General features: G+C 35.6%; 1 pseudogene; it reads left to right on the forward strand.

Annotated features, from left to right (window-relative positions):
* The first annotated feature begins 4,720 nt into the window (after positions 1–4,720).
* On the forward strand, positions 4,721–13,130 carry LOC132684351 (heterogeneous nuclear ribonucleoprotein D-like; annotated as a pseudogene).
* Positions 13,131–24,266: the final 11,136 nt, after the last annotated feature.

Consider the following 24,266-nt stretch of genomic DNA (forward strand, 5'->3'; position numbering starts at 1 on the left):
ATAATTCAAATAAAAATATATGATTTAATGAGTAAGCAGGATATAAGAGGAGGAGATAGTTAGGGACCTTTAGAAAACCGTGTATTCAAGGTGTGTTCAAGGCTACATTGCCATCTGCCTGTGAAGATCCTTCCTTCATCAGGAAGAGTGACGGACATAATGACTCACCCTTGTGTAGTATCATATACATCTAATTTCTCAAGAAATTATTTAAGTATGTTGCATCAATGGGCAGGAAAAATTCATGAGGTTTTTTTTTTTTTAGTTTTTATATCTAATTCTATATTATGAGAAGTTTTGCATGCTTGCTATTTATAAAGGTTTTGATTGCAGAAATAAAAGAGACTGATTATCAGAGCTCTGAAAAAGAAAATAAGCAATGCTATGGATGAAATCCTAGTGTCAGTCATGTCAGGTATGGAGAAGTGCAGCTGTTCAGTGGGCCTGAAGCTAGACAGTAATACGCAATGTCTTCTGTACTTGACTGTGAATGAACCTCTCTGGGGGTGTGTCTTTAAAGACTAGGAGGTGGTAGAATTACTGAGCGAGGAAGAGCTCCTTCACTGCTAATATTTCTGGGAAAAAAAAAAGAATCCAAGGAAAGTTATTTAAAGAGCAGAAGGCTAAGAAATTATGGTGGCTAATATCACATAACTATCTTAAATATAAAATAAAAAGACCCTGTTTCCTATTACTTAACTCTTTGGAGTAGCATCTGTCTCTTAGCAACTGAAATTATCATTCACTGACCCATGAGAGGAGACAATTTTCATTAGTGCATGACAAGGAAAAGGGTGTTTCCTTAGACTTATGGCAAAAAAACAAAACCATCTGAAGAAGAGAATTTCTAGGGGGAGAATTTCTAGGTGAGACTGACTCTAGGATACTTAGAAAAGAAAATTTGGGGCAGTGATGACTCCACCAAAACTGAGACCAGAGTTTGACAGATAAATAAGTAAGCAAGTTTTCTCTTCTCTTTTTTGCCCTGCCTCAAAGAAGTCTGTTTCTTCTCTCCCCCTCTCCATTTCTCTTTCGCTCTCTCTCTCTCAGAAAGACTCTGGAAATAGATAGATAGATAGATAGATAGATAGATAGACAGATAGATAATAGAGAGACAGATAGAGATAGATATAGAAAGAAATAGAAATATCTAGTCATTGTAAAAGGAAATGGAAGAAAGAAAGATATGAATTATGAAAAAGTAATGAGGAAAACATTTATAAAACCTTTAAAACTAAGTGCCAAAGGAGATATAATGTCCTTTGAATGTTGCTAGAATTTCTTTCATTTTTCCCTTCTCTACCTCCCAAGCTACCCAAGGGAGTTTCTCTCTTCCCAGTAAAATTCTAGCAACATAAAATGTAAGCAGTATACATACTTCAGAGGAAAAGTCATCCGCCATTCTCCAAGCAGTTCAGGGATTTCAGCAGCATGAAGTGTGCTCCGATTCGTGTGGTTTCCACAAGGATGTTGGAGGATTCTCCAGAAGAACACATATGGTATACGCATGTGGAGAATACTGTGAAGATGTAACTCAATACCCTACCAACAAAATCGTTTCTTTTTGGTACATGGTCCATTCTTGTTGGAGAAAATGGTCCATTCTTGTTGGAGACAATGGATAGAGAAATAAGGCTCAAATGAAGCAGTTGTTCCCAACCTTCCACAACCTTCTCACATGGTTTAATGTAAATGGCTACCTAAGACCTAGTTCCACACACAAAAAAATAAAAAAATAAATGAGTTCTATTTTTTTTAATAAATGTACAGTAAATAAGAAACCTGTAACAGCACTCACTCCATTAACCAATTTTCCCACCGTTTTTCATGAAGGAAGCATCACTTACAACCTATGCATTTTTCCTGTGATGCTGACTGATGACTGGATAGAAGCAGTTGCCAGGGGGATGGAAGTGGGGGACACAGGGAAAGGTTGGAAAAGGGTACCAACTTTCAGTTGTAAGATAAATAAGGTCTGAGGCTCTAGTGTAGAACAAGGCTATTCTAGCTGATAAGGCTGCATTGTATAATTGAAATTTGCTAAAAGAGTAGAGCTTGAATGTTCTTAATCAAAAAAAAAAAAAAAGGGGTAAATATATGAGGTGATGGATGCATTAATTATCCAGATGAGAGGAATCCTTTCAGAATGTATGCATTTATCATATCACCACCTCGTGCACTTTTAAGTTTCTTAATCATATTTCTCAGCTTCAATAAAGCTGAAAACAAGAATAGCAGGCTGGCAATTGGCAAGTCTTACTGACTTCTCTCAGAACATGATTTGGATGTTCATTGGCTTCCATTTTCAGGTATTCATTCTTTAATAAAGTCTTAAAGCATCTTTAGAACCCAGTGACTGCATACCAAAGCAGGGCAGCGTGTGAAGAAACAGATTCCCCTTTCAGCGATTCCTCTTCTGTTCTTATAATCTGATTTGGGAGGCCAGGCAACCTGTTCATCACCCACAGGGTTATTACCTCAGAAGCACAGACCACATGAGATTTACCTGTGAGCCTTTCTCAGTTGAAATTAGGGCTTCATTCGTTTTGCCTCAACTGCTTTAGTTTTCTGAACAAGAAAGTGTTTAGTAACACCAGCGGCTGAGGAAAATCTTGAGGGAATTACTTGCTAACCAGTTGAAGCATGTTACTTTCACTCTCTCATGACAGTGCCCTTAAATTCACAAACTGGATACTCATTTTCCATTTGTAATCACCAAAGATAGAACTTTCACAGACATACAATTTTTTCAGAAATCTTCACTGAGGGTGACATGTGAGAATTGATTAGACTCTGACTATACCCACATAAGATTGGAATGAAAGTGGAAAAGTATAATCTTTATTATTTTAAAAACTCACACTTAATTTAGTCAATTAATGCTAGTCAATTTACTCAATTAATATTAATGACAATTTATAAATTTCTTTGACAGGCTTGGATTTCTTATTTATTAAAAAGCACTGCTACCTAATTCCTGACTGACTTTAATAAATTTACATGTCCAGGGAGAGTATAATGTGGGCAAACGTGACTGCTTTCATTTTTTCAGAGATTGTCTTTCATCTTTGAAAATGTTCTTTAAGTTTATTTTTGAGAGAGGAGAAAGAGAATACTTGAGTGAGGGAGAGGCAGACAGAGAGAGAGAGAGAGAGAGAGAGGGAGAGAGAATCCCAAGCAGGCTTCACGCTGTCAGAATCAGAGCCCAACACAGAGCTTGAACCCATGAACCATGAGATCATGACCTGAGCAGAAATCCAGAGTCAGCCACTTATCTGACTGAGCCACCCAGGCACCCCTGAGACTATTTTAATAAAAGAAACCACAGAATAAAAAATAAACTTGATTTTCAAAATGAATTTCATTCTAATTAAAATTTTCACTTTATTTTTTTAATTAGAGAATACTGACTGGGAGCTCTTTGAGATTCTTTTAATGACGATGGGGAAGAATGTCCAGTGCACCAAATAGCTGAGGCCAAACAAATGGTTTTTCCTAACTTTTAATGTTTTTTAACATTTTTTCTTGAATAGACCTCAATTACACAGGAGAGAATTAAGTATAATCTTTAGTTTATGACATCCTGTCATTCCTGGGTCCAAACATAGCCCTCTGTTACTTACCTGTTGGTTAGTTCATTTATTTTTACTTATGTAATGACCCACATATGAACTCACTATTCAGTAAAAACACTGACAACTTAAGTAGGACAGACATTATGGCTTTGCCAAGATACTCAACTATAACTCAACCAACATGTGGCCATGCAGTGCTGGATTTAGTATTGTGAGGATGGAAACATTAAAAGAAAGCAGGGATAATTTTAGTTGGAGACAGACGACTCAGGTAATTCGCAAGAATTCCATGCACTCCTGGTTTGTCCTCACAGATAATCTGCATTTTGGGTGGGAATGCAAAAGTTCCAGAAGAATCTTGCCTCAGCACAATGGACTATGATAACAGCCTGTGACTTCCACATGCTTTCCAGAACAACAATAATACAAAAGAGCAAAACAGTGACTTGAGGGGTGTTCTGTGGATTTCAAGACTGTGGGAGGAGTGTGATGAGCATCCCTGACAGTTTTTCCTTTTTCAGGTAATAGGTTGAGTCCATATCCCTTCCTTATCTTCTCTGCAAAAGATTGCTTATAATTTGAATAATTACTGCTGCCAGAGGGTGATACGCAAACACACACACACACACACACACACACACACACACACACACACACATATCAGCAAAATATACTTCTATATATTAATAATATATATTAATAACTTATATAGTATAATATATTAATAATAAAATACATTGATATATATATAATTCCAAACTTATATAACATTTACTTGACCACTACCATAGCCCTATCTTTTTGTAAGTGCTGCTGTTACTTTATAATGATAATGTCTTACTATTTCCACACTTTCTATTGGAGTCCCCAAAAATGGTGAAGTTTTTGTTCCAGTTCTTGGCACTAGCCTTAAAGGGAAAAAAAAAGGAATGAAAGCTTAATTTTAATTATAATTAAACACAATATAGAACAATACAGAAAGTTTAGGAGGCTCTGAAAAGAAAAAAAAAATCATCCAATACAGCAGCTGGCGTGAGACTTAAACATATGTCATATCATTTCACTTTTCTTCTCAAGCACTTCGATGTTTTCTCATTTCTCAGACAACAAACTCTCAGTTCTAACAATGGCTTAAGAGGGCCACGATGATCTGTACTCGCTTCTCTTATATCTCTGACCCCATCCCTGTGACTCCCCAGTTCACTCATTCTCCACCAGCCACACTGGGCTCTTGCTGTTCTGGCATGCACCAGGTGGGATCTCAGAGCAGAGCCTCTGTTGCCACCGCTCCCTCCCCAGGCATGTTCTGCTCTCAGGACATTTGCCAAGTGCTGCTCCCTTGGCCTGTTCCACTGTATTTCCAGAAACCTGGCCACTTTGCTTGCTCTGTGTTACCTTATCAAGGAGGCCACGCCTACAGCTCTGTTGAAAATCCAGTCCTATCCCTAAGCCCCACAAATGCAAATCATCTGGCTATTTTCTTTGTCTACTTCAATTTTCTTCTGAAATGCACTCTCTTCTGACACAGCATAACTGACTTAGTTGTTTTGTTGATGGTCTGTGATCTTCCACCTGAGTGTGAGAAGCCAGGACTTGGATGCATCTCCAATGTTAGAGGGAGCCCTGCCATGTAGTTTCTACTCAATAAACATGCACACTGTTTTTTATTTTAATTTAATTTAATTTATTTTATTTTATTTTATCTTATCATCTTATCTTATTACTATTATCTTCTGTGTTTTTTTTCCTGCCACGTGCATTGTTATTTCTTATCTTCCAGTGAGTTGTGTGTTTTCCAGCTCTCCATTAAGATGTCCCCAGCCCTCCTCTCTGTACCAGATAGGAGCACAAGTCAGATTTGGCACGGTTTTAATAGCCTTTATCTATTTAGTAAGGAGGCATTTGGAAGTCTGATGTCTCTCTATGCCTGTGGGCTCATTGTCTGGTAACTTTTCTCAGCATTTGGCAGCATTACGGGCAACAGTTTCATAACTGACACCACTCTTAATCACTCACTCATCATAACTAACGTTGTGAGGTCTTTCTGCCTGTCTGCTCCTTGGGCTTTGGCATTACACAGAGTTGTCTCTCCTGATTTTCTGGCCTGTAAGGGAAATCAATCCAGTGTCTGCCTGCTTGGTTGAGCCACACATCCCATGCAGACTTTCTTTTGGTGCTTCCCCTGAAACCTGATGATCGTGCACACATTCAGCTGGTTCTAGCTAACTACACATCTGAAACTATTACAACATTTACTGCTCCAGTCCTAAAGATCATCTCTTTCAACTTACTTTTTTATCTAAAGTCAGTGCTTTGAATGTTTTGGAATACACTATGTTGTTAACATGATTTTTTTTAATGAAAGCAAAAGAAAAATATACGTGATTTGGGTAGAATTTAAGTTTGCATCTATTATGGATAAAGTCTTGCTAAGACTTTTTGCCTCTGATTTGGAAAGATATGAGTTTCTGGGGCCAAGTCAGGGCTGTGAAACGGACTGTGAATATGTCCGCAAAGCAAGACTATACAGGTAGCATCAAAAAGACAACAGTGTTTTCCCCAGACGGAACCATAAACTGCCAAAAGGGAAATTGTCACAGCTGCATTAATCTGCTTTCTCTTTGTTTTTTTCTCTCACTTGTGTCTCCGGAATTGTGGTAGTACAGAGCTGTACTGACATTGTATCCAATGAGTGGGGAGAGGAATCTCCCTCCATTACGTCCTAAATGATGAAGACATTTTTGTGATAAGAGCCTGTAATAGTCTAGAGTGTCTGATATTAGAAGGTAAATTACCTCTTTGGTGGAAAAGCTTTCAATCATTTAGGGTAAGCTCTCCCTCCATGGCCGTGACTTTTTGCCCATAAAAATAGAAGAGAATATAAAACTCTTCACATCATACAAAAGCATTTCCTTTACCTTTTAAAGGTAATCTTTAACAAAGGTAACAAAGGTAAATCTTTGTTTGAAGATTATGTGGATTAGATACCTAAAGATTTCTGATTTTTTTACCCATGACTTTTGAAGGAGATACATAGGCAAAAGTAAGATAAACGAATAATAGTTTCAAAAGTTGTTTTAAATCTATTCTTGCTTCAAGATATAAAAGTATCAAAGTATGGAATAGTCACATGGGCATATAATGTTAAATGGACCAAATTACTTAATGATCCTCTCAACACATGCTTTTGTAATTCAGATTTGCTCCTATAGCTCTGCATAGTTTATACAGTGTGCAGAATCTTAATCTCTTCATCACATCATCAGCATTCAAGATAATGAGGTTTTGACATATTTAAAAGGAGGTAAATCTAATGAAGAAATCATATACACAAGTCAAATTGCATTTAAGATGTTTCCCTACTTATCACTAGAATTAAAGGTGTAATTTAATATGGATTTTTGATTAAAAACAGATGGTTCACATCTGTTCCCCAAATGAAGAAAAAAGCCGTTTTAACTGAAAAGTGTAAGTCACTGAAGTAATATCTGATGAGGAAGACATGTTGAATATAGTTTGATTCTGTCACCACAGATAGGTTCTGATATCTGTCCACTGTAAAGTAACGAGAATAAAAATAAATACATTTGTAGAACAATATCCTCACAGAAATTATCCCATGTTACAAGATGTTCCAGAGGTTAGCTGTGTGAACTTTCAGGCAATGCAATCTTCTCACAATGAACCCAGCCAACAACCTAAGAGGTTGACAAACTTGAGGAGAAGGTGATATGGCCAAATAGTAGATTTTCAGCTAGCTTTTTGAGAATGAGGTTCTTTGTGAGACACAGGTTGTAAGGTAAACTCTATGATTCTTACCTCCTGGTATTCACATCTTTATGCTATGACTTCCCCTTGAGAGTGGCAGACCTGTGACTAGCTTTAATCTGATAGAATATGGCAAAGTTGATAGGGTATATGTGACCGCATATACATGATTATGTTGATAAAACTGCAACACCCATATTGGGAAGAAACTCTTCCTTGCTGGCCTGGGAGAAGCAAGCTTCTATGTTCAGATCAAAAGTCAAAGAGCTGAGGGTAGCCAGAAATCAGCAAGAAAAATCAGATCTCAGTCCAGTAGCCTGAAAAGAAGTGAATTCTGTCAACAACCATGTGTGTTTGGAAGTAGGTTCTCCCCAGTCAGACCTCGTAAGAGGCTGCAAACTGCAGCCTTAACCATCATCTTGATTGCCTGTTTAAGACCCTAAAGCAGAGTATCCAGCTAACCAAAGACAAGACTCTTGACTTGCAGAAAGAGTAAGACAATATATAGGTGTTATTTTAAGCTTCTAAATTTATGGCAATATTATTATGCTGCAATACATAGCTAATACAACCACTTTTGGACTCTGCATTTCATAAGATGTTCTTTCTTACTAAAGAAAGGCAAAGCATTCAAAATTAGCAGTGATGTTACAGGACCCATTGGAATGGTTAAAGGCGACGCAGAGAGCTCTGGCCCTTTAGAAATGGTGAGAAATGATTTGCATAAAGGTAATGCTGCTAAAACTTCTCTAAGAACCAATGAGAATATAAGTTATCAAATTGAATAGGGTGGTATCTTGAAGGAAATAATCATTTTTCAATAATCATTGGTTCAGTTTGATAACACATCAAGGATGGTGAAGGTGCTTAGAAAGCATTCCTGTGCGCCGTAGTGATTATGAATGCAACATCTTTGTAGGATGCTAAGATATTTTATGAACATAAGGAGCACTATTCCTGAAACTAAGAGGCCACATTACTTTTAGAAGACACCACCTTGAAACACAGATAGGCATATGACCAAGAATATATTCTAAAAGTATAGTTAAGGTCATGATCTTAGATTGAAGGCAAGAGCCAGTTTGCAAATTTTAACAGTGAAATCCTTATTTTTAAATTATTAAAATATAGAGTATAATAATTAAGCTGTGGATATATAAGAAAATTGAACATTATCATATATTTACCCATTATAAATTTTTAAAATTTTTGCTATAATTTATCAGTTCCATATAAATTATAGTATCTGCAAATTATTTTCTAGATTATAGAATCAATTACAAATATGTTTTCTCAAATATATGCTAATATAATTTTTTTTAAGTCAGGTTAAGGATTCAGTAAGTAATTGTATGAAAATAAGAATGTTCTATATTGCCTTTTCACTTACTAAGTTCTTATGACTTTAACCCATTTCTTTATGGAAATCTCATGTCTGAAAGGTGCAATATACCATTTTGTTCCTGTTAATTTATTTTCACTTTCTCACTTATAGAGAATACCTACAGATAATGGATTGATGTAGACATTATCATCAGTATAATTTCATAACTCTCAGCAGATAAGCATTAAAGAGTTTTCTTCCACAATGGCAGATGGCAGCATGTTAGATAATTGTAAATTATTATATATAAGAATTATACTGTGAGGGAAGCTAGAAAGAAAAAGTGACTGATAATTTTGTTGAGAAGACAAGAAAAATGAAAATTGGATTTTAAAAATCGGGAGTTGTATATCACTACAGTATTGACCAAACTGTATTTTTTTGAACTATCATTCACCACAAGTGGTCCAACAACACAACAGGAGAGGGAAAAAGTCAAGTCCTACAGAGATTGCAGATGACAGCCCAGTGCTCAAATTCCTAATCAAATCACCACCATCTGCGTAACTTGTGATCAAATCTGCTTTTGCATTTGGCTTTTATCTCCTCAAGGATATTAGTCTTAATGCACAGATACCTTAAATAGAGAAGAATAATGGATTTGAAGATGAAAAAGAATAGCATGACCCACAGAGAATAAGAGTCAAGAGCTATGTTTATTATTATTACAAACTCTTTGTCCATGTGTTTGTAACTGTTTCCCAAGACTTAACCGATTGTGTACAGGGAAGACATGATGTTCTGCATTCTGACCCTTCTGTATTACCTGTCAGCTCGTAATTGATAAATGTTAATTAACTGACTCACTGGCTAAATACTGCCTGGAAAACACAAAGAGTAATCCTGAGATCAGGGAATTCGTTATTTCTGGGGTACGCACAGGGTACTCCCTTGTTACTTTCTTACTGCTTTCCAGAACACATCCAATCTATGTATTTAAAAGTGTATTGTGTTTCTTTCCTTGTTTTAAAATTCTTGTACCCGGATTAGTGAACCAGGATGAAATGCATACCGGTGCATTTCTGCAGAGATCAATGACACTGTAGTTCATTTTGACATGAACAGAGCCAGAAATACAGATACTCTTAAACCTTATATGTTATTCAGTGCTTTTCAAATATATAACAGAACTAACTTAAATATGCCTCATAGAAGCCCAAAGCAGAAATGCATGGAAATTTAGGAAGAAACTGAAATCAAGCATTGTAAAGCTCTTAGCCTTTCTCTTTTCTCCCTGTTTCCCTATTTATCTATTTATTTCCCCTTCTAGAAATGCCTTTGCTTCTCTAGACCCCATGACAAATCTGTCTATCTGTATTGATATTGAGGTTATGTGTTATAATTCCAGCCTTGTGAACTGGCTAATTGGTCCCAGTTGCAAATTCAGGGAAACATACGACAATGAGCCAACTTGGAAAGGTGTCCATTGCTAACCTATCCAGAGAGGGCCAAGAGAATGAGCCATAGTGGAATATAATGGCTCATAGCAAATTTCCCAAAAAAGCAGCAGCCTGTCTATAGTGTAATCTTAGAGTGAATTGTACAATGAATCTTAGAATGTAATCTTAAATGAATCAAGAAATATCATTCCACTTCAAGGTTTTAAAACTTCGAGCACTTTTATCACTGTGTCTTTTGTATTGAACTCAGCAATGTGTACACATCTCCAAGAAAGGCACCTGACTTTTGTCCTCTTCATTTCCACAAATAAAACAGGTGAGAGGCAACTGTCAAGAAAAGTTTAATCCAAGCTGAAATTACTAGATAAATTAACAGTGCAATCCCTTGCTTTCATTATCTTTTCATTTCATTCAGTTTCACATTTTTAAAAAGGAATTCATGAATATATTTACATGAAAATAACATAAATGAAATAGACACTATAGAGGAAGGGCCAAGAAATTTTCTAGGTCTGTTAGGCACAGCTTTTTTTTTCTTTCTAGACACTGCTTTTTCTTTTGTCAATTTAAAGGAAGGTAGTAAATGTTTAAATCAATTTTCATTTTGTTCAAAATGCTCAATCACTAAAACCAAGTGATAACCTGTTCATTTCAGATACTTAATGAAAACAAGCAAAAGGTATGAAAAACATCTACTACCAGTGGTATGCTAGATCCAGCATGTGCTGGATAATGAAAGCTGTTTTTACAAGTTGGTTATTAAATACAGCTGTCCTTGAAAGTTAAGCTATATAAACTTACTCGAATTATTTTTAAAAGGTAATAAAGGCTGAAAACTGCATCCTAATTATTTTACTATATTTTACTGTCATGTATGGTCTTGAGGTTATTTTGTCTATTTAATCTATACGGGGGAAATACATAATAGTGTACTACAACACATTTCTTCTAACTTTACATTCAATAACATCATAATATCACATTGGTAGTTCAAAAGTCGTCATAGCAGGGATGTATAATCAGACCATAGAAATGGGCAAATGTTACAATCAGGGTTTTTTCTTGTTGTTGTTTACCGAGCTTATTGTTACACATTTATCAATCTACTGTATGTTAGTCTCTAGAAGTATGAATTATATATTTTAGGGCATTACACTGCAGTTCTCTAGAGATAGATGAACTAAAAATCCCAAAGAACATGCTAGAAGAAAAACATTAGTTGGGGAAAATGACCTGTTTTGCTTCATTTCTTCTGCTTGAAAGTGTTGATACTTGTAGTTTGCAGAGTGCTCAGTGCAGTATTATGGGAAGTGTGGGACAGTTACTTGAACCAGGTTAATTAAAAACTCCAGAGATGATTGATGAGTAGCCAATGAAAAGATGTGGCAGGAGATACAGAAGGAGGGGTCAGGAAGAAAGATAAAAATGTTTAAAATATTTTATTTTTAGAAGACAAATGTGCTAGGTAGGGTGTAAGTCAATGTTCTCCTCCCTCATTAAGATGTATGTTATCCAGGAGGCTTTTGGATTTGGACATAATATTGAAGTTTGGGAGTCATCCTAAGATGGGAAAATAAGCCCAACCAAAATACTACATACAGTCCCCTTAAATCCAGTCACCACTTTCAATCTATTAGATTGTCAAAAGTTATCTTAATGTATTCATTACTCAACCTGTTTCTTTTTTATAAAACAATGAAAATAATCTTTCATAAAAGTAGCTACAACTCTTTCACCACCATTTTAGATGAGTTCGGGCGCGTTCAGGGTGGTATGTCCGTAGTTTCACCGCCATTTTAAACCTAGCTCCATACAAGGCTCCACACCTGCTGTTGCAGCCTGACCTGGACCGCGTGGCCGGCACCCGCAGTGGACAACTCAGCCACCACGGAGAACATGAATGAATACATCAGTATAGAGGAATTTGCAGAGGGATACAAGATCAACGCCAGCAGAATGACAGTAAAATGTTTATTGTGACACAGGCAAGAAAGACCTGACTGAATATTTGTCTCAATTTGGAGAAGTTGTAGACTGCACAGTTAAAACAGACCCAGTGACTGGAAGATCAAGAGGATTTGGATTTGTGCTTTTCAAAGAAGCTACGAGTGTTGATAAAGTTTTGGCACTGAAAGAAACAAACTGGATGGGAAATTGATAGATCCCAAAAGGTCTAAAACCTTTTGGAAAATGTTTATTTATTTATTTTGAGAAAGAGAAAGAGAGCATGTGCACAAAAGTAGGGGAGAACAGAAAGAGAGGGAGAGAGAGAATCCCAAGCAGGCTCCGCACTATAAGCACAGAGCCCAACGTGGGGCCAGATCCCATGAACCATGAGGTCATGACCTGAGCTGAAATCAAGGGTCAGTCGTTTCATTGACTGAATCACCTAGGTGCCCCAAGGCTAAAGATTTAAAAGAAAAAGAACCTCCCCTAAAAAGGTTTCTGTGGGTGGATTGAGTTCAGATACTTCTGAAGAACAAATTTAAAAATGTTTCAGAGACTTTAGAGAGATTGAAAATATTGATGTTCCCACAGCTATGAAAACAAATGAAAGAAGAGGATTTTGTTTTATCACATGTACTGACAAAGAGCCAGTGAAGAAACTGTTAGAAAGCAGATATCATCGATTTGGTTCTGGGAAGTGTGAAATCAATTGCACAACCCAAAGAGGTATATAGCAGCAACAGCAACAAGAAGAAGGAGGAAGAGGGGCTGCAGCTAGTGGTCAAGGTGGTGCTAGAAGCCTTCTCATGGATGAAGTCAGCACCAACACTGGAACCAAGGATTTAATAACTATTATGATCAAAGACATGGAAATTACAGTAGTGCCTATGGTGGTAATCAAAACTATTGTGGCTAGGGGCACTAGGATTATATTGGGTATAACTATGGGAACTATGGATATGGACAGGGATATGCAGACTACAGTGGCCAACAGACACTTAGGGCAAGGCGTCTGGAGAGGGTGGCGATCACCAAAACAATTACCAGGCATACTAAAGGAGGATGTTGGAGAAAACAAGAGGAGCTTGCTCAAGTAACCCATCTTGCAGGATGACAGTGAAGACTGGCCTTCTGTTGATCTAAAATGATTATTTTGTAAAAGACTTTCTCGTGTACAAGACACAACTGACACAACTGTGTCCAACTGCTGATAGCCGCCAATTAGTTTTCTATGTATTTACTTTGTCTTTTGTGTGTCATGACTCAATGTGGATTTCTGTTTATACAAATTTTATTTGTGTGATTTCATGTTAAACCTCCAACAAATGCTTCCCTATGTGATTGTTTCTCTGTGTCAGGTACTAAACAGCTCTGTAAAAGTATAATTTTAAATAAGCAATAATTAAGGCACATTTTATTTTGTAGGGAGTTTGGGTCCATACAGAGAAACCGTGGTCCTTTAGGAAAATGTCACCCTGTTCCCCATTTTTGTTAGATGTATTCTATGCTCCAAGGCTTTGTTTCCCTGTTAACTGAGGTTTCCACCACATCTTGAATGTTCCTTCTCTGTATATCTATCTGGAGACCCTGTCATAGTGTTGTCATTACTGGAAGCCTTCTAACAGACCCTGAATTTTCTGGATTATATTTTGACATTTTAGCATATGGTGTTAGCTCTTTCATGAACAAAAATTATTGTGTTTTATTCCTGTCTCTGGAAAGCCATTTGTTATGATATGCTAAATCAGACTTCATCAGTGCTCTGCTAGAAAGACCTTTGGCTAATCATAATACCATGACTTTAATTATTCTGTTGATAAAAATGTCCAGATATACCCATGGTTTTAAAAGCACTGTTAAACTGTGTATTGGAGCTACATTTTAACAAGGATTTTGGCATACAGATATGAGATTGTTAAAATTTGAGCAAAAGTTATAAGTCAGGGAAAGACAGATATCATATAATTTCACTCATATGTGGAATTTGAGAAACTTAACAGATGAACATAGGGGAAGGGAAGAGGAAGAAAAAATAAGATAAAAACAGAGAGGGAGGCAAACCATAAAAGACTCTTAAATACAGAAAACAAACTGAGGGTTGCTGGAAGGGAGGTGGGTGGGGGCCTGGGTTAAGTGGGTGATGGGTATTAAGGAGAGCAATTTTCAGGATGAACACTAGGTGTCATATGTAAGAGATTCTTCGGGGTTCTACTCCTGAGGCCAAGACAACACTGTATGTTAACTAACTGGAATTTAAGTAAATAAATTTTTAAAAAGTCTAAAATCTTGTAAATAAAAACATTCTATGTAAAAAACAAAATTGAACAAAAGTTAGACTCAGATATTTGAAGTAGTGGCTGAGGAAATTATATTCTGTTAGTATTATGTCACAGCAAACACCAACCTGAACAAAGTGTTTTCTCTTGGGGCATTCTTAGGAAGCTATATTAAGTGTTAACTGTTAACATGGTGTGAGTTCTCAGAAAAAGTCACGGTAGTAGATTTCATCATTTTTAATGGATTAGTGCATGAGCTGAGTACTTAAGCATAACCACATTCAGACATAGTAGGAGCAGTGGAGAAAAGTATACTTTAAATTTTATATATGTTAACACAAATCTAAGTGACCAAGTCATTACAACAGATCTTCCTGGTGCATCAAAAAGCAGTTTTAGCTCTAGATTTTGGAGAATTTCCTGGGTGAGTTCAAGCTTTGAATTTTACATTCCATGTAGTTGTTAGACTTAAGGTTTTTAATTTTTGTTTCTGTGGTTCCACATTAGCTTCTAGGATTGGCATACATATTCACAGGCAGAGTGTTGACCTCACCTTCAACCAAATGTAAATCTTTTTATGCTGATGAGGGCCTTTGTTTTATTTGGTGCCTGCAACTTTCTTTGTTCAATGATGTTTGTACTTGCTGACTATTAAGTTACAATGCACTTGGCCCTGTTTTGGTCCTGTTTAGCTATTTGACTTTAAACTTAGACCGGGTACCAATGTTGGCTATTGCAGGGGACTGTTTATTCTTTCAACATGCAACCTTAAGGAAGACAAGGGAGATTTTCATTTTAAGTTATGTTGTCAAAGTCTGTAGGTACAGTGTTTTTAGGGCAGTGAATCCTATTAACTTCAAACAAACAAAAAGTGACTGCAGATACCTTAGAGATTAATTCTGTTTACATTTTGTTTTCACTGCCTTCCTATAATTTTTTTTTAGTATCATAATCATACAAAAATGAGATAAGATTTAAAAGCTATTATTAATCGATACCAAAATCTATAAAGAAAATATATTTTTAAATAATTTTTCTGGGATGAGTAAAGGTACAAATATATCCTGAAATTATCTAAATTATCTTATATGCATAGAGAAATAAAGCTAAATATTCACAGTGTCCTAGAAGTGATTAGTTTATTGAATATCAATTAGTATGTTTTACATGTTGTTACAGTCAATATAGAATATAGAATGTATCAGATACAAGGGCCTCGTTGAAAAAAGTCTGCTTTTTCAATTCCTTTATATTCTGATTTTGTGCTCGTTGATTAATTCACTGAATGGGTTGAATTTTGAACCAAAACATATTTTAAAAATCTGAAAAGAAAATGGAGTCATTACCATTTTAAATGTCACTGAAATGAAAATACTGAAGTCCTGGGTAAGTGATTTCTTTTCATAAGGTTAAATATCTGCCAAGAATATTAGCTGAGTTTTCCCAAAATTGCCCTTCAAGTGCTATTGCTGCCAAAAACCAACACAAGGAAGTGAAACCAGTATTATCTAAAAATCACAGTGCCATGACATTGAATTGCTGTGATCTTATTGCAGCTGGGATGTCATCGCCAATGTTTATTTTAACCAATTTTATAAAGCAATCTCTGTTGCTACTGCTTAGTAATATGCTTACAAACTTGATTATTGCCCTGGAGACTGATAATCTAGTGGGTGAGACATACTATAAACAAATCATTGCCACATAATGTGTTAAGTGCTGTAATAGAAGTGTTAGTGATGTATTTTGTTTTGGAACACAATGAGGAAGAAGGCTACCTTTCAAAGACTATAGGAAAGCTTCAGAAAAAGAAAAAAAAAAAAAACAATAACTGGGATACATGTTTAAGGAGAAGGAGGAGAGAGAAATAGGCAAAGGCAGAAATGTCCTAATAACTTCAAATGATTAGCTCATAGAAAAATGTTCAGTGTAGGTAATAATCAGATAATTTACATTAAGGGAAAGATTATCCATTTATAGCCTAGCATCTTTGTATTGGAAGAGCTAGTCCAAGATTGGTGGAGTAGCTCATAATTTGCTACAGAAACAGAAAAACTAAATTAGAATCTTTGGAAAGAAGGTCACAGGTATATTTATTTTGAAATAATTATCCAGGAGATTCTGATGCTCATTGCTGACACAAAGTATTACTAAGTCAAAACATTATTTTCTACCACAGCGATGTAAAATTTTTATTGTGAAATTTCATGTTACAACATTGCTTTTCCCATGTGCCAAGCCCTATCCCTTTGGGGCTGTGAACGTACAAAGATATCAGTTTGGTATTTAAACATTTAAACACAAACTACAACTGTTCCCAGAAGTCTTTGTGAGAAGAGAGCCTTCCAAATTCTATATTTCTGAGGCTCTGATTTCCTTTTTTTTTTTTCAGCTTTGTTGAGGTGTAGTTGACAAAATTATAATATGTTTAGAGTGTACAATGTGATAAGATGATGTACGTACATATTGTGGAAGGATTGATTCTCCATCGAGCTAAAGCATCCATCACTTCATAGATTTACTTTTTCTGTGTGAGAACATTTAATTTCTACTCTCTTAGCAAATTCCAGTTGTACAATTCAGCGTTATCATCTGTAGTAACCATGTTATACATTAGTTCCTCAGACCTTATTTTCTTTTATAACTGAATGTCTGTAGCCTTTTACAAACTTTTCTTTGTTTTTCCCACTCCCCAGCCCGTGGCAACCAGCATTCTACTTTGTTTCTATGAGTTTGGTTTGTTGAGATTTCACATATAAGTGAGATCATATCGTATTTGTCTTCCTCTGCCTGGCTTAGCAGAATGCCTTTCAAGCATTTCCATGTTGTCACAAATGACAAAATTTCTTTTTTTTTTTTGTCTGAAATAATATTCCAGTTTGTGTGTATACATACATATATACATACATACATATATGAAAAAAAAAAATATATATATATATATATATAAATACATATACATATGTATACCACATTTTCTTTATGTATTCATCCATTGATTGAGACTTAGGTTGTTTCCATACCTTGGCTATTGTGAATAATGCTGCAATGAACAAGATAGTACAGGTACCTCTTTTAGATAGTGATTTCATTTCTTTCAGATATATACCCATAAGTAGAATTGTTGGTCATTTCATAGTTCTTTTTTTTTTTTTTTACATTTATTTATTTTTGAGGCACAGAGTGAGACAGCCTGAGTGGGGGAGAAGAGAAAGAAGGAGGCACAGAATCTGAAGCAGGTTCCAGTATGTCTTTGGAAAAATGTCTATTGAAATCTTCACATAATTTTTTAATTATTTCTTTTTTTCTCTTGAGTTGTATGAGTTTCTTGTATATTTTCATATTAACCCCTTATCATATATATGGTTTGAAAATACTTTCTCCAGTTCTGTAGGCTGCCATTTCATTTTGTTGATAGTTTCCTTTGTTGAGTAAAACTTGTTCATTTGGGACAGTCTGGGGTTCTGATTTCTTAACGTTTTTGCAAGCTAAAAATGGGAGTTCAATTTTGATAAATGGATTGGTTTTATATTGAATTCTAAATCAATATGTTACAAAAAAACAAACAAACAAAAACATGTTAAAAAATATCGATTGTGATGGTTCACTGCTTTTTCTGTTTGGCTTGACTAACATACATAAAAGCAAAATACCAATATCCTTTCTTTGTAGTCATAGTCTTGGACACCGATTTAAAAGGTGTCAAGGATGTTTTTAGATATAGTTAAGATTAGTAAGATTAGTGTAAAGAGAACTTACAGTCCATTGATTTTAACTCATTTTCAAAGTGCAAAAAGAGCTCAAGAAGAAAACCTGTTGCTCAGGTTCCTTGAACCTGACAAGTTCAAGGAAAAGCATGAGTGGAACATAAGCTTTATCTTTGGCTAATCACACAGTCTTTGACCTATGAAATGTTTAGCCAAAAAATTTTCCCTCTGGTTATATTTTCTCAAATAACATAACATTCATTATTTTGCTGTAGCAGAAATTTTGTGATAGACTATTCCACGTTTCAAAGAACCAATTGCCAGGAAACAAACAAATAAACAAAAAAATCATAAGGCTTCATGAACAAAACCTGTTCTTTTTTTATTTTTTTAATGTTTATTTATTATTGAGAGACAGAGAATGAGTATGGGAGGGGCAGAGAGAGGTGGAGACACAGAATCTGAAGCAGGCTCCAGGCTCTGAGCTGTCAGCACAGAGGCTGACGTGGGGCTCGAACTCACAAACCACGAGACCATGACCTGAGCCGAAGTTGGACGCCCAACCAACTGAGCCACCCAGGTGCCCCAAAACCTGTTCTTTATTGGTGGAGTATGTTATGTATAGATCCTGAGATTTCTTACTCTCAATCTCTGATAGACATTTTAATGAAAGGGACTTACATTTAAGAAATATTGGTTAAATTTACCAATGCCTTTGTAAGTGTGTTAGCAGTTACGGTTAAAACAAACATAAAGTTAAAATTCTTTTTTTACTCATTTATGTTGGTTATATTATTAAGAAGGGGAAAAAGTAACAAGTGTTTAGAAAAGATAGTACTGTCAATTGCCTTGGCCAATTTGTATTTGATATAGTCTGGCCAAAGGAGTTCTTTTTTTTTTTTTTTTTTTTTTTTTTATTTTTGGGACAGAGAGAGACAGAGCATGAACGGGGGAGGGTCAGAGAGAGAGGGAGACACAGAATCGGAAACAGGCTCCAGGCTCCGAGCCATCAGCCCAGAGCCTGACGCGGGGCTCGAACTCACGGACCGCAAGATCGTGACCTGGCTGAAGTCGGACGCTTAACCGACTGCGCCACCCAGGCGCCCCAGGCCAAAGGAGTTCTGATCAGATATCTGACAGATGTCAATTCCTGTTGCATAATAGAGTCACAGAGTATATCTTCAGTGAATAGAAATGCAGATAGTCCTAAAATAGCCCATCTGATCTTGACAGCCAGAAAATGCCCACATCAAGGTACTTTCCAGTGGCATAATGACATCTCTGCTCTGTACATGTCCTAAATGTGGTTGTTGAAATGTCTTTGCTGCAAATGCTATTGTCAAACTGCTTTCAATTTTATCTTTAAAATAGCAAAGAAACTGTATCTGTCAAGTTGCCCTCTAATGGCATATAATGATTTCTGCAATGGCAGTGTCTACACAAGCAGTTGATTTGTAGCTCTCTAACATTTTGTAAGATTATCTGTTCTCCCCACACCCTGATTAAATGTTACCTAACATTCATCACTTTGGGGATTTAGAAAATTTTTAGCTTATTTTTTAAATCAACATTGGACAACCAGCAAATGTGATTCTCTTTCTCTATATTTATTAGCTTTATATGTCTATAAACATATTTTACTTGAATAAAGAAAAAAACACAATTTCACAGAGATAAACACTTCTTAAAATTGTAGGGAAAGGGATGGAACTCAGAGTAAAATGAGATATACATGTCAGATCCTGGCAAATGAGAATGAAAAGTAAATGCATGGAAATGTAGGCAGAGATTCTCAAATTATAAGATAGTATCTAAAATGGAATTACAATGACATAAATGTAATCATCTTTTTAAAAATGTCACAAAACATGACTGCAATTATGAATCCTTGAATAATCATATAACCGGTTCAAACTAATGGGTGGAAAAGAGCATAAGGTACTAATGTGCTATTACAGTTAATGCTCAATGACTACTACAGTGTTAACAAACAACTGTTGACTTCATCAAATGGTTATTTTTAAAGTACAATTTGTAAAAATGGGTTCAGAGTCCAGAATATGATGAACTATTAAAATGTTAAAAAAAATACACAGATTAAATGTTAAAAAAAAAGACACAGATTGTCTACATAGCAAACCCTGAGATTGAAATTAGCATGCAGTGGTGCCTGGGTGGCTCAGTCGGTTAAGCCTCCAACTCTTGATTTCAGCTCAGGCCATGATCTCACGGTCATGGGAGTTAGCCCCCGGGGTCCATCTTGTGCTGCACAGGGAGCCTGTTTGGGATTTTCTGTCCTCCTCTCTCTCTGCCCCTGCCTCACTCACACATGCACCCTCTCTCTTTTGCTCAAATTAATTAATTAATTAAGAGTAAAGTGTGTTTTCAAAAGAAAGAAAGAAGGTAGTCAGCGCTCACAAGTGTAGTAAGTGCTTTGGAAGTATTTGAGAACCAACATTTTGGAAGAGAAGATAAACAAGATTGGGCAAAGACAGTCGTTGAACTGTGATGCAGTCTTAGAAATGGGCTCAATTGTCCCTTTGGAGAATTAGGAGGCTGGAATTGCCCTTCAGTAGTGTATCAGGTCAGCAAGGGATCTAACATTAGACCACATCTCACCCCTAATTATCACCAACTCATTGTAATTATTGCACCTGGTCCTTTCTGGAAAGGAAGCATGACACTGGGTGAGATGGCTGTGTCAAGCTGAGGCAATTTCTGAAGAAGCCTGACAGCTGAGGACTGTCTAAGGCAGTAATTTAGCTGCTCAAAAATGAAGAAGAAAATGCTTTGTTTTTGCAAGGAGACTCACACTACACAACAGTTTTTCTCCTCAGATCCATTTCTTCAGGTGATTCTTGGAATCGCTCTTTATAGATTCTACTGGATGGATCTCTCTTCCTGAGGGAAATATAAAACAGGAAGATTTATGGGACAAAGTACAACCCACATCGATGCAGCTGGTCTTAGGTCCTCAACAGATGCCAACAATAAAATGTCCCAATGTGATATAATAAAATAATTTCCAAATTATACTTAATATTTGTAATCCCTTTGGAAAATATTTATCTCTATTTTCTTAACTATAAAAATAACACAGTTATAAAAATAGAGATAAATATATAAACTATGCAATCTGGTGAAATGTGTTTTAATAGTAAAATCAGAGAAAGGGCACCTGCGTGGCTCAGTCGATTAAGTGTCTGACTTCAGCCCAGGTCATGATCTTACGATTGGTGAGTTCAAGCCCCACGTTGGATTCTGTGCTGACAGGTCAAAGCCTGGAGCCTGCTTCAGATTCTGTGTCTCCCTCTCTCTCTCCCCCTCCCCCACTCACGCTCTGTCTCTCTGTATCTCTCTCTCTCAGAAATGAATAAACATTAAAAACATTTATTTTCAATAGTATAATCAGAGAAAAACATGAATAAGTTTCTTGCATAAACATTAAAATCTATGGTAAATCGAAATGCAACCCAAACAGAAACATAAGTTACAAATTCTAATCATTTTCTAAAACTGTGACAAAGTATCTTAAAATAAGTACCAAAAGTCACCTTCTGATTGAAACATTTTAATGTAAATGAATGTACAATTCTAAATATAAAAACATTAAAGACATTGTACTGTTTATGAATCTATTTCTTACCAACTCCAAATTCATCCTCTGTGCCTGCTCTGTGAATATGGGCCATTTTAAATATTTTTCTTTCTCCCTCCTCCGTGAAAGAAAGCTTTGCCAGTAGTGAGTGCTGGAGTGACATTACAGGAACAAACATTTGCTTCCTGGTTCTGGTATGATTGCTTCTCAGGCTCCACTAGGGCACAAGGAATCCCCAGCACTCGGGCCCCCAGCACTTGCCAGATTTCTAGTACCTAATTCCTCCAGTCCACAGTGACCAGGAACATTCGTCAGCCAACAGCCTTTTTCAGAATTCTTTAGGGCAGCTTTGTAGCCCTACATCTGCCACAAAACACCTCCCGGTGGCACCCTAAGGATAGAATGTCAGCAAGTTCCATTTTAATGCACCATAGTGATTTTTTTTTTTTTTTTGGCCCTGATCAGCCCCTCTCTAAGAAATTCAGGATTTCAGCCCTGTGTTGGGAGCGAAATGAGGTGGGGGAAGAGTCTTCCTTAGTTGTTCTATCTCTGCCCAAAGGGAAATGGTTTTTCTTATATCTGCTATGCCCATATTTAGAATTTTTACTTTGTACAAGTTAAATCATTATTCTAATCCCTTGTTATAGTTAGTAACTCTTTATTAAATTTTTCCTGATCATATTACTGCATGGTTTCTCTTTCCCACTTGGACCTAGATTGATACAGACATATATAAAGAAAAACATGTTATCGCCACTGGTTCTCAGTAAATCTATATTAAAACATTAGTGATAATGAGATATCATGCCTTGAATAGAATTAGTATAGTTTTAAAAAAAATGAAATACTTTGTATAGCTGGATATGGTAAGATGTGGACTATAATACACTAAGGTAAAAAGTATAAGTTGCTATAGGAATTTAAGAAAGCAATCAAAGTTTTTAATCAAATTCTTAATTTTCAAGCACTTTAATAATTATTATAATTTATTCTAAGGGATGATGAGACATGTGAAATAATTTATGAGCAAGATGGCATTTAAATCTTTTTGAAAATAAATTAAATTTTTAAATGGGGAAGTGAGAACAGCCTACATTTCTATCACTGATGATTTCTCAAAAGAAAAATTCATGGCTAATCACATAATGAGATGGACTTTTAGTGACAGGGATGAATCTTGAGCAAAGAAAACTATGTCAACTTACTTTTTAGCAGTCTTATTGAGCCAAAAATTCATATACCATACATTTCACACACTTAAAATTTACAATTAATGTTTTAAGGAACATTTGCAGATATGTGCAACCATCACCAAAGTAAAGTTTAGAACATTTTATCTTCTCATCAAAAACCTCATGCCTTTGTTTGGATGTTTACATTAATATTAGTTTATTCAATAAACATATTAAAACAAACCAAGACTAATCATCTTTGGTTTTAACAGTTTCAAGGATCAACTCAAGAAAAACACCCTAAATTATAAAAGAGCATAATTAATATGTTTCTGTAAGTATTTTAAATTATATTTTAAATGTAATGAATTTAATAATCTTGAAGCTGTCACTGCCAGGAACTGACAAATGCATCCTTCTCAAGCATTTAAACAACTAATTTCAATGTAATCAACCAAACTTATTCATTTTGTAAATGTATATTCAATTCTCTTAAACATGATAATATAGTAATTTTACAAGCTGTCAAGTATTTCAATTTAAAATTGCAAATCTAAAACAATTACTCAATTTAATTTAAAATGCAATCAAACCTAATCTTCAGTTTTGATAAGCCTTACAACACTTTAAAAACAAATATTCACAATTTCTAAATTCATACAAATCTGTGAGACCATGGGTATGATTTATAATCCCCTTACATCTAGATTTAATTTGAAACTTTACTAGATTTTTAGTCTATACAGAAGGAACAATGTTATTTTATCAAGTTTCTACATTACCAAAGCATATACAGTTGAAATATCAGCTCTGCCAAAGACACGTATGGGCCAGAGTCCAGACTCAAAGGCAGTAATTAAGTTATTTTAAGTAATGTGTGTGTGTGTGTGTGTGTGTGTGTGTGTGTGTGTGTGTGTGTGTGTTTCCATGTTTATGTGAGAATTTTTGAAAATTATACTTTATATACACTCTCCTCTGTCCTTAGGTCTTATGACTATAGGGCATTTTTATTGACATGACTGCCCCCTTCCTTAATTGTTCGTTTTCTGCCCCCTAATAAGTTCCTAGGCAGCTGATCACATGTGGATAGCTTTCTTCATTGGATAACAATATTTTCTGTGAAACTATCTAAGGCTTTCACTGTTTTCCACTCATGGGCTCTATTCCTCGCAGTGGTTAGTGCCTGGTTATCAGCAATAGCAGAAATCTCCACCTCCTAAAAAATATCTATCTGGAAATTGCAGAGCATGAATGAACAAAGCACATCTTTTCACTGCCAGAAGCAAAAGGGAAAGAATTAACAATTTCTTACCAAAAAGTAAAATGATTAAAAAAAAAAATGAAGGATTATTGTTAATGACCTATATTTTATTGTTTAAAATTTAATTTTATTGTAATGAAAAGTAACATATATTCTAGCATATTTATTTTATGGATCA

Source organism: Panthera onca, chromosome C2 (genome assembly GCF_046562875.1).
Source record: "Panthera onca isolate mPanOnc1 chromosome C2, mPanOnc1 haplotype 2, whole genome shotgun sequence".
In the NCBI taxonomy this organism is placed as follows: Eukaryota; Metazoa; Chordata; class Mammalia; order Carnivora; family Felidae; genus Panthera; species Panthera onca.